Source organism: Schistocerca americana, chromosome X (assembly GCF_021461395.2).
Source record: "Schistocerca americana isolate TAMUIC-IGC-003095 chromosome X, iqSchAmer2.1, whole genome shotgun sequence".
Taxonomy (NCBI): Eukaryota; Metazoa; Arthropoda; class Insecta; order Orthoptera; family Acrididae; genus Schistocerca; species Schistocerca americana.
In genome coordinates, this window is record NC_060130.1 from 353,877,979 (window position 1) to 353,890,313 (window position 12,335).

Genomic DNA, 12,335 nt, shown 5'->3' on the forward strand with positions numbered 1-12,335 from the left:
CCAGCATTTGGTTGTTCTTGAAATTAACTGGAAATCATTTCATAGTGTGCCACGATGAAATTAAAAATGCTCATTGGTCAAACGATTGCATAACCATATTCACAGCAATCACTTAAACCCATGATGGGCCATTACCCATTGTCACTACTGTTAAAAGCTCAATTGTTGAAAATAGGCCCTACATGAAGTGGACTTTCATGATAACTGTTTTTAAGACCATTCTCCACAGCACACAAAGTTCAAATAACTCATGTCTTTCATTGCCTATGCTGCACAACTGAAAATTAGGAACACATTCATAAACAAGATATACATCACAGAAGAACTTCCCATTACATCATTCCATTTCTTTGTCCCATCATAGGACACGTGTGGGGCTTAATGTTTAAAGTGTAACTCTACAAGTCCAAAGGTCTGGGGTTCCAAACTTGCTCAGTCTTAGGATTTTTACATGTCACTTCCTCACTTCCTTCACCTGCGGCAATATTCACTATTATGAAAAATGCCAAGTTGGTAAGTGAAAAATGTCAAGTTCGACCTGAGTTTGAAACCCAGGTTAAATTGCAGGTCCCCCTATAACTAGTTAAGTTATTAAAATGTGTAGGTCAGAGGCAGGTGACAGCATACCGCCTCCAACAGGACAATGCCTAGTAAAACACTGTGATGTTCAACCCATCTTTCAGGCTAATACGAGCTTTACTTACTATGGAATAAGTTATGATGCCAAAGTCTCTCCGAGTGTTCTAGGCGCCACATACAAATGTAGCTGCTCTGATGTAGCTGAGGTAAATGATAGTGTTGCTGTGATTGAAAAGTGGACAACAGTAATTCATCACATTTGGGGGGAAACAAAAATTGATGTGGTTTTAAACTCCCAACACTTGATGTCTGCTTTGACCAATGACATAGGCCTAATGATATTTGTGCAAACAGGGATACAACAGAACCTGATAATATCTACTTTGTGAAATTCCAGTATTGTGTTGGCAGAAAGACCAGGAACTGAGCTTAGTCTCACTATTCTTCAATATTCTGTCTTAGTTGACTTCACATTTGATTTAATGGTAACTAGTTTCGCACATATTTGTCCATTATCAAACCATCACCAAAACTATTCTCATGATAACAACAAAATAATTTCACAATATCACATTTACACTGATGTGACATAAGTCACTGGATACCTCCTAATATCATGTCAAACCTCCTTTTGCCCAGCATAGTGCAGCAACTCAACAATGGCAAGGACTTCATAAGTCATTGGAAGCCCCTGCAGAGTGTCACCAAATCATTCACTTTAATTGTCCCGAATGTTCATCAAACCGATGACAAACAGTTGTGGCCCAGTGATATGGTGCATCTTAGTTTAGGAACATGAAGTCCATGAATGGCTGCAAATGGTATCCAAGTAGCCAAACATAATGATTTCCAGTCAATGATTGGTTCAGTTGAACCAGAGGACCTAGTTCATTCTGTCAAACAACGCCCACACCACTATGGAGCCAGCTCCAGCTTGCACAGTGCCTTGACAGCTTAGGTATAGCTCCAACTACAATTCTGCATTCAAAGTCTGTTAATTCCAGTTGTGTGGCCATAATCACATCAGAAAACTTTTGACATGAATCACCTGAGTACAAATGAAAGCTCCACCAATGCACTGCCCTTTTATACCTTGTATACCATACACAATATGACCACCATCTGTATATGGGTGCATCGCTAATCACATGAGACCTGGCAACAGTTTGAAAACGAAGAAATATATTCAATACTAGTCACCACTAACTCAAATACAAATATAACTAAGATGAACAAAGAAATAGTAATTAAACAAAAATTACGCTACCTGATCAAAAAAGTAAACCATCCAGAAAGAAAGGAAGAAACAAGATGTCATGGGTTGAGAGGGTATGTGGTGTTATTTCAGTGATTACAAAATTGATTCAAATTTACTAAGAACTTGCCAGTACGAGTCCCCTTATTGGTACAATGTTCCACCCCCCTCTAGCCTGGATGCAGGCACACATTCCTTTGGGAAAGTATCACAAAGCAGTTGTATCCTCTCCTGGGCCATGCTGTTTTAACTGACCTTGGATACTGGTACTGGGATGGAGTTGATGTCCGAGCTGGTCGCACATATGTTCTAGTGGGGACAGATAAGGGGATTTGTTGGTATTGGATGTGCATCAATAGCACATGTACAGTTCATAGTACGGTGTGCCACAAGTGAATAAGCATTGTCCTGTTGAAAAATGGCACCATGACATTGTCACATGAGAGGTAACATGTGAGAAGATACATGTGACGTGGTTGTCCCTTCAGAACTTCCTCAATTACTACCAGCCACTATCTGAAGTCATGTCCAATGTCTCCCCACACAAGGATGCAGGAATAAAGCTACTGTGCCTCTCCAAAAAAAGTGTAAGATAGAGACCTCTTCCCACGTTGCTGCCATACAAGTTGGCAATGGGGTCATTCCATGCCAAACTGAGCCTGAGGCTTATTTTTTGAAAAAAATTTCAAATTTAACAATGTTATAGTTTTTTGAATCTACAAAAGTTGAATTTTACTGTCCTCAAAAAATTATAAAAATTACATAATTAGCTGAGGAAATATAGCTAAACAAAGTTGGTGATTCCACAGATGAGGATGGAAAACAAAATGTTTGCTTTTTGTGTTGGCAGCTGTTTAAATTTGGGTTGCAGCAATTGTTGATGTTTTAATTGTTAAATTTCAAGAGCAGAATCTTATCTTTCTGACAAACTTCAGTTTTTAAAGAAATGTAAGTTATTAAGTATGCAGCTAATTCACAAAAGTTACAATGTATTTAGTGTCCCACCCGTGACAAAAAACATGAAAAAGTTTACCTTCTAACTCAGCAATTATAGTAATTCTATATATTTTAGGTTAGGAGTAATAAAAACAAATAAAAACATCCAATGAACTATAAGGCACCTTCTAAGCTGTAAATGATCATTTATAAATGTTAAAAGAAATTGTGTCCCACCCGTGACAGTTTTTTGGATGTTACTCAAATCTAAACCATTTAACACTTCTCGTTATTGTTAAGTTAAATTGGTTGATATAACACGTGCTTTGATGGTTTACACTAAATAAAAACTTACTATTTATTCAGAAAATGGGGAAAACAACATCAGCAGAAAACATCAAGAAAAACTGGAGAAAGATACCAGCAAGTACAACGTCCATAAAAAAAAAGAAAGATAGCGGGATAAAAGAAGAAGGGAAAATATGAAGATGAAGGTATCCACCAGTGAAAAATCTTTATTGGAATATCAAAAGAAGGAAGCTGAAAGAAAAAGGAAGTACAGACAAACTAAAATCCGAATTAATTGAAGATCAGTCTGAGACCTGTATTTCCCAGTTAGAATGATATAAATGTCCTCAGTCCCTCGGCAAAGCTGTTTCTCAGGTAAAGAAGGTACTTCCTTCAAGCCCCTCAAAAAAATCACCCGTAATGAAAAAGCTTGTAAGTGAAAGCTTATCTAAAAAGGTAGTAAAGTAGATTTTCCCAATAGTGAAGAAAACATCTTGTAAACTTACAGGTGATAATCTGCTCAAAATCAAAAATTTTTCACGAATGATGAAATCAGCAGGCAGACACCTGGTATAAAGGATGTAAACTCTATTGTAGACCATGAAACTGGGAAAAGAGCTTGCAGAAACGTAAAATGAATATGACAGTTAAGGAAGCATTTTTTCTTTTTAAGCAAGACAATCCAGATATTGATATCAAAATTTCAAAATTCTACGAGTTGCGGCCAAAAATGTTGTTCTGTCTCAAATGCCTCACAATGTATGTGTGTGCAGATATCATGCTAACTTCATCATTGAAGCAATTCACAAAAATAGCTAGTTTCCCTGCTACTCACACTCAACTTACGAACCTTGTTTGCTATGATGTAGAATGTGAAATATGCATGACAAGTCAATGCAAGAAATGCATAATGAATTTGCACACATTAATAGATGGAAAGTTTGATTTGTGTGACAATATCTTGGAGAAAATGGACCGAACATGAGTGTCACCCTAAACAGACTACTACTGGTGGAACACTTTGTGAAGCTCTCTCTGAACTTCAGTCTCAGCTAAAAACATTCAAGGAGCATTTCTTTGTCAAAAGGATGCAATCTGGAGCTTTCAAGACCGTGAAAGCATCAGTTAGTGATGATGAAGTGATATTGCAAATAGATTTTGCAGAAAACTATGTAGCACTGGCACAAGATGAGATACAAAGTGCCCACTGGAGTCATACACAGATTACAGTGGCCACTATTTGTGTTTGGATGAAAACAGGGCTACAGTCATTTGCAATTGTGAACGATGAACTGTGCCATGACAAGTACTCAGTTTATGCATGTTTGAAGATTATAATAAGTAAGCTGAAACAAGAGCTTCCCAATTTGACATCGATACGAATTTTTTCTGATGGTTGCATAGGTCAATTTAAGAACAAATTCCATTTCTGACCTCTGCTACATGTTGCAAGACTTTGGAGTGTCTGGAGAATGGTTTTTCTTTGCAACATCACATAGGAAATGTGCAGTGGATGGCACTGGAGCTGTAACAAAAAGGATTGTTTGGAATAATAAAGTTAAGCAAAGAAAAGTCATCATCAGCAATGCACAGGAATTTTTAGACTGTGCCAAATCATCTGTTTCTGGAATAAACTTTCTTCTTCTGACAAAAGATCATATTGATGAAAACAGAGACCTTCTGGATGGACGCTGGAAAGCTGTTAAAAAAAATAAAAGATATTCGCAGCAAGCATTACTTCAACGCTTAAAATACCTGTAACCTAGTATGTGGTAGAACTTTCCTAAAATCAGATTAAGAGAAAGTGGAGGTTTTTCCACTTTCACCCAGCATATATTCAATAATCTACACAGATTCTGAGATGAGTGATGACGAATCATATCTTGATGACCTTTTGACATCCAATTCCCAAGAAGTTACAGGTTCAGAACCAGCTGTGGAGCAAAGCATGCCAGGAACATTTATTTTAGCTGAGTTACAAACTGCAAGAAAGAAATCCACTACATATAGATATGCTGCAACTGCACTGAGAAGTGTAGAAGACAGTGGGGAAATACAGATTATGTGTATGCAATCTGTTGGGGCTCAGCAAAGGTATTCAAAGCTGACGAGCAGAATGTATCCCACATAGAGTTTAAACAAGTTCTCGCTATTCTCCTGAAGCCAAATGTCAAACATGTTAGGGACACCTTATATTATGAGTTTCCCAGCAATTTAGACATTTTCAAAAGTGGGTGTGAGGTCAAGTGTGTATTTTTTCGAAGTGGTACATTCTTCAAGTGAAATAATTAAGTACTCAGAACTGTAAACTAATACTATACCAAAATTTATATTATTTATAGGCAACAAAAATGTTCTACAAAGTTATTAAAACTTCAAGTGCCCTCTAAATATATGTTACCTACTGATTCATAGCTAACTGACATAATAAAATCTGTTTAAATTTAAAAAAAACAGATTGTACTTCACATGAGTCCCACCTGTGACAGTCTTTGATTGCAATTATTGTAAGTAAGTATTACTAATCTAATATTTAGTGATATTATGTCATGTAGAGAATTGTTTTATTAATGTGACTTCAATATTTTCAAAAGAAAATAAGTGAATAAATCACAGATTTCTTTTAAAATGTTGGTGGTTATTCAAGGCTACGTCTATTTGCTGTCCCAACCGTGACAAAGTTTTAAAGATGAATTACAGCTCAATTTGTAAACTTCTGACATTCGGATTTAAAGGGAAGGTAGAACAATTATTTGTATGGCAACCAGTCAAACTTTACTTTATTTCTATTTATATTTTATGTTATATCAGCATCTGACAGTTTAAAAACGTAGTGCAACTGTCTCACCCGTGACAATGGAATCCCCCAATGGTCTTCAAGGGTAGTGCAGAACCACAATTCATTGCTGAACACAATGTGGCAGCATTCATCAGCTGTCCATGCTTCCAGGCATGGCACCACTTTAAACACAGCCATTTGTGTTGTGGTACTAGTGGCAGCCTATGCATAGGACACCAATACCCTAGTACAGCTACTGCTAGTCTCTGACCAATGGTGTGAGATGATACAGAATGTTGCAAAGATCCCATTCCTTGTTATCAGGTGGCAGGCACAGATGGGAATGGGTTACGATGTGCTTAGTGCACAATACAACAATACTCCCTTGTGGTGGACAGACATGATCAAGTGGCACCTTGACAACCTGCTAGCATGTTCCCACAGAGCCCAACAACACACCTCTGCCAAATCTGAAAGCCCCACAAATCAAGGTATTGCACAATTTGACGAGCGAGGCAAATGGAGACACACAATGAGGCCCCTTCCGAACTTCGTCAAGTGCTGGTAAAGCTGTCACAGCAAAGTAGGTGGCACCACTGCATTGTTCAGAGAGATCACTCAACATCTGATTCTGTTCATAATCCTTATGTACTCTACCAGTCCTGGCAACAACAGTAAACATGAACGCCACTACCATTCTACCAGTCACAGCAAATTGCAACTCGGATCATTTATACTGATAGGTGACCATTTGCCAGGTGCTGTATGTTATAGAGAGACTGATCTGTAGTGTAACACAAGGGCTTGGTTACTTAAGTGACAGTTTGGCTGTGAGTTGGTGAAGCTACTCAAAGTCAATATGGAATCTTATTTGTGGTGATACATATGTCAACCTGTGATGTAGCCCAAGGTCTATGTTAAGATGAAAAGTGACTATCTGGCAACAAATGTGATGTCACATGAATAACTATAATTCTTGTTCTGAGCAGCAATCTAGGAATAGAAGCAGGATATTTTGTAGAAGTTATTCTGTTTGTTATTGTTAAATGGTCCATACTCTTCTGGCCATATAGATGGCACAAATCAAGAACATTTTGCAAATAATCAAATAGCATTGCCTTACAAGGATAAAATGGAAAATACTGCATATGAATGAAATGTGAAGCTGTGTACACTGAAGACACAACACTCATAAGAAGGAAGGAACTTCTTCCAAAGTTGGAAAACAATAAACAGAAATTTTCATTTGACTGGTGTGAAAACTGCAGTACAATAAACAAATGTCCATGTCTGTGTTTATTTGCAGTAACAGACCAAGTTAGGCTCATTTCACAATTTTCTCAAACTATAATCCCTGAAGGAACATTACTGTAATATGTAATTTATTTTTAATACAGTTAATAATGTTTAGTTACACAGCAGCAGTTGTTAAGATGTCACAATGTCTAGAACTAAAAGCTTTAGAAACAAGTTAAGCATCTAAAAAGAAAAACCAACCATTTAGGGTAAATGAATGAGGAAATAGCACCAAGGTCATAATTGTGTCCCATCTGTATGAAACAACTTTTTTGTTAACAATAATTTGCTTTAAGTATAGCTGATTGAGGTGGAGTCAAGTTATTCAGCATCAGTATCAAATGTACAGCCATTTGTTACAGTGACAAAAGAATTTTATAATATAAACTACAGTAACAACTTTCTACTGCAAGAATAGCTCGATTAGACATCACTGTAGTCTCTCTTTACAGATGCTCAGCAGTCCCGCTGAAAAAGTGCATTATAATTTCACAACATTTCCGTGTCACCCCATCAGCAAATAATGTCATTTTGACGCCCCCATAAACAAACAGTTGGACATTAGTAAACAATTTTATTTTACTTTGTGGTATTTTTAATATAAAATGTTAGGGCCTCAAGGGCTTCCCCTAGTATCTTCTCGCTCCATATACCAAATATTTAACATTTCGACTCTCTCCACGCAATATATAAACATCCACAATTCACTGTCTGAATGAATTTTTGGTCTTCAGCTGATTGGTTAACATAGTTTTGTTTTAATTACATCTACGACCCGTTTTTTTTTTATCACTGCTACAAACTGTTGTCCGTAATGAATTAACAGATCACCACCAAACTTCAAATTTACTCGATAGTAGCAAAGTTGTCATACAGCAAATGTGTATCGATTTAGAAACACGTCACAATTTCTCAGTAAGACGTAACCAGACATTTAGAGCACACTTGAAACAGATCACCAATTAAACTAAAAAGGTTTCGTCTCAGTTAACAGCCATGGAGCGACAATACTAGGAATTGCACGCATAAGATTATGCAACCCAGACATGTCTGCAAAATGCACACAAAAAGGGTGAACAATAATTGTTCCAACGGCTTACAAATAACACGTTTATAAATTGCTGATAACATTCGCTGAGAGTTCATTCATCTAGCAGCCAACTGCAGTTCATTTAATTATATTAGCGGCCACGTGAGTTACACTCTGCCTTGCACCATTATTCTCCATCTGAAGTCTTTTTATCCATCCTACGAATACGCGAAGCATCTTGCACTTTCGTTTACAAATTTGGGACTTCGAAAAGAATGAAGCCAATAAATGACGTTTCTTACCAGCATCTAGCAGGCAGCTTATCGCACCAGTAAACTTAACACATCCGAAACGAGTCACTTCGCCTGTGAACTTAAGATATTAAACTTCTAAACCCTGAGATGCAGTACGCCATTAAAATTTTTCACTTACTCGATGTAAATATCACAAACCACAATCACGACCACTCCCACATAGCTCCACACAATACCAATAACCAAAGTTTATAGATTCAAAAGATATAATTCACTTCTAACGAACAACAGGTGGCTTTCCAATGTGTGAACGTCAACAAGTACATATCGCAAGTTTTAGAAATGGAAGTATTCCTTGATACCTCCGTACTATGAAACTACGTAAATTTGGCACAAAGCATTCAAGGAAATATTAGTTAGACATTATAAACTGAACTATCGTGAGCACTGTGTCATCGCCTTTAAAGCGAATGCTAACTTTATAACCACATAAAAATGTAAAGTCACAGCAATGTTCATCAACATTTGATTAGTCTTTATTCTTCATAACAAAATATATTGAATATGTAGTGGCAAATTCCGCGCGACTGCTACGGTCGCAGGTTCGAATCCTGCCTCGGGCACGAATGTGTGTGATATCCTTAGGTTACTTAGGTTTAAGTAGTTTTAAGTTCTTGGGGGCTGATGACCTCCGCAGTTAAGTCCCTCCGCAATTAAGAGCCATTTGAACAATTTTTTGTAGTGACAATTTTCATTACACCGCAATTTCAAATTTCTAAAACAACTTATCAATAAAATTTCACGTAATTACATTTCGCTGCTTTCGTTCATACTGATCCTGTTCACTCAGTTTCCGTCAATAATAATACTAATGTCACCGTCATTCAACAAATTTATTGGTATGGTGGCCAATAAGGACACACTATTGTGCCAAGTATCAGCAGAAGATATTTCAACTTTTAAAGAATAGTGAATGTATTAGTGAGTTAAGCTTAAAATATCCCAATGTTTGCTGCACTACTCACAGTGGATATCAGCTAAAGAGAACAGAATGTGATATAATAGTCAAACAGTAACTTATAAAGTTCTTTTTTTATTTTTGGCTGAATCACTTTTTTATTTTACAATCATAATCGGTTTCGACATTTGTCAACGCATGAACACCTGTTCATCTAATGCCGCTCATAGCATCTGAAAATGGCCTTCGAAGACCGAAACTGTTTATGATTCTATCATAAAAATGTTTATATTCTTTGTCTGAGTTTATGGAACATCATAATAAGTAAACCTTATTTACCAAATTTCACTAATTGTCTATTCATAATATAGTTTACATTGTGCTTATCATGTCATCTCACTTAATAACTGTTATTATCACATGTAGAAGCAATGTAGTACTCCAACCTTCATTCTTATGTATTTTTATTATCTCAACAATGTAGTCAAAATGACTACTGTATTGTAAACTAACTAGATTTACCACTGTCCTATATCACATGTACAAACAATGTACGAAACTGATTCTCAGGCCAATAAATAAATTGGTTCAAAAATTAAAAAATAATACCTTGTGTTAAGTCAATCGTTATCTCTGCAAGCACAATGTCGTTTGTTCCAGAGAGTGATTTGTTCACACTAGACTGAATTCCGACGCGAATGACTGACTGTTTGATTATTATTTGGTCCCATTTGATTACATTATGTACAGGGTGTGTACTTGTACTGTAGGACAATTCAACTTAACTCAATACCTTAAAATATTTAGCCTACATATTACAATACAAAACATCAAACTGGCAATAATGATAGTAACGTTGCATACATTTTTCTCTCGATTAATATTTAGATCTTAAAGTTATTCACATACTATAATGTATTCAAGGGACCATATGTACATAAGTACAAGTAATAGTAGAAATCCCCATTCTTTATACATATACTTCTCCACACTATAAAATCCTTTTCAATTTAACAGCCCTTTAGAAGTTCCTGGAATATATTTTCACTAAAATTGTACTGTAGACTCAATTAATGTAATGTTACATAGCCCAACAACGAACAGTGAAAGCGAAGTTAAGAGATATCATGCATGATACAGAAAGTCGAAATATAGTATCAGAATTAAGGAACTAGCATTGATAAAATATATTAATGGCTACATTCATAATGTATATTCTTCACTAAGTTTGCATAGCAAACTATGCAGATGTGAAAGAATAGGAAAAGTGTTGTCCAAATGTTTTCAAATATCGATATTTATTTGCTAACAAAAATAAGTACATACAAAGATATCAAATAATATTTAGAAGACAATAGATAGAGCCTCTTCACCTAAGTCAATTTTTTTCTTTCTGTGTACCAGATACTGTCACAAATAACTGTGTTTTCGGCAATCAGCACAACTAACTTTCTCACTTTTAGAAAAAGGTTACTTTGTGTTAAACGTTCCATCAATTTGTCATCCTGCTTAGTCAAAGGGAAGGTTTGTCCTTTGCCCATAAGCCGTAAAACCCAAGTCATTTTTCACTTGGAGATATCTGGGCTCTTCTGTGAAAGAACTCTCATAGGAAGAATATACAAATACTCATCAAATTTTCACAATGCGTCATGAAAAAAGGAAACAATCGAATAAAGATTAGGAAGACGTAAAAGCACAAAACCAATATACGTCTATTATATCCACTAATGAGGGCGCACAGTGAGAATTGGTTACTTGAAGACAATAAAAGCATCACCCCATATATGTTAATGTAAAAAATTTCTTGCCAATAAACCTTTTCGTCGACATACTGTTCTGTTCCATTCTTTTGATGGCCTGTGAACATCGCCATTTGAAATGCATTGAGGTATGTTTGTTATATAAAAAAGTGATCATTTTCATCTACTCTAAACACTGAGATTTGTATACCTACAGTAAGTAGCTTTTTATACTCTATACATATATGCAACCACAGAAAAATTATTTAAGATGCTTTGGTAATGCTACAGGCCATTAATCCTAGAATTACTTCAGTTTCATTTTTTGTTCTTATGTCTCTAAAACCCATTCATACTGTTTTATTTTTATTTACCACAACAAAATTGTCTCTAAACCATTTCCTCTCTTCTACTGTTCTTCTGTTCTTTATCATTGTGTCCTTAAGAAAAGGTAGAATCATCTATGAACAACACTGGCTATATTGGTGACAAGCGAAGTGGAAATTCATCTATAGAAGTGAAGAATCGTAGAGCATCTAACACAGAACCTTGAGGTACTCTTCAAATAACTCTACAATATCCTAAAATACATGTTCTGCTTTGAGGACACTTGTTCTGTACTCGTATGTGAAGTACTGGTTCAAGCAGATGTTTCTTTAATGTTATTTATGCAAGAAAATGACAGAGCCGTCTTCTGTAGCCAGTGTAATATCTTTATGTGTCTATGAACTACACTTCCCAATGCTATGATGCAGTGTGAGAAGTGTGGATAGATTAGGCCACAGTATGATGATAGACAGAAAAATTCTGTGCCTGTTATCGGAATATATTATTTTTTACATTAAAGTTGCACTTATTTTTAGATGTGACCCCTATTAGGTCAATGACTTAGCCTAATATTTTTTCAGTGAGTGCACCTCGGAAGAGCAATTGTGAATGGCTTGCAAAATATCCATATACTGACGTCATAATCTTTCCATTAGACTCAAAACGTTTTCGAGAAACAATTTTTTTTTTTTGTATGGAAATAGATCAGGTAGATTTTCCAACAATTTATACTTCAGATAGGTCTGTTTTCCAATTGTAAAGGCACCCTAGTGGAAAGGCACGTGGTCCTGAAAAAAATAAAGTTTTTTATTATTAAAATTTTTCTAGGTGTTTGCCATTCCGTCTTGATCTTGTAAAATACTAGAATACTAAAATAAATGACGAGCCTGCTCC

At 36.0% G+C, this 12,335-nt stretch overlaps 1 protein-coding gene across 2 annotated transcripts in view; it reads right to left on the minus strand.

Annotated features, from left to right (window-relative positions):
• The window catches only part of LOC124555424 (serine/threonine-protein kinase Pak), a 129,871-nt gene extending 121,216 nt beyond the window's left edge, over positions 1–8,655 (minus strand). The window contains exon 1 of one of the 2 annotated variants that reach the window (XM_047129328.1): positions 8,596–8,655. The gene's annotated coding sequence lies outside the window, so the exon portion shown is untranslated. Of the gene's footprint in view, positions 1–8,465 lie in introns of both variants that reach the window. The other variant, XM_047129327.1, reaches the window with a different exon arrangement.
• Positions 8,656–12,335: the final 3,680 nt, after the last annotated feature.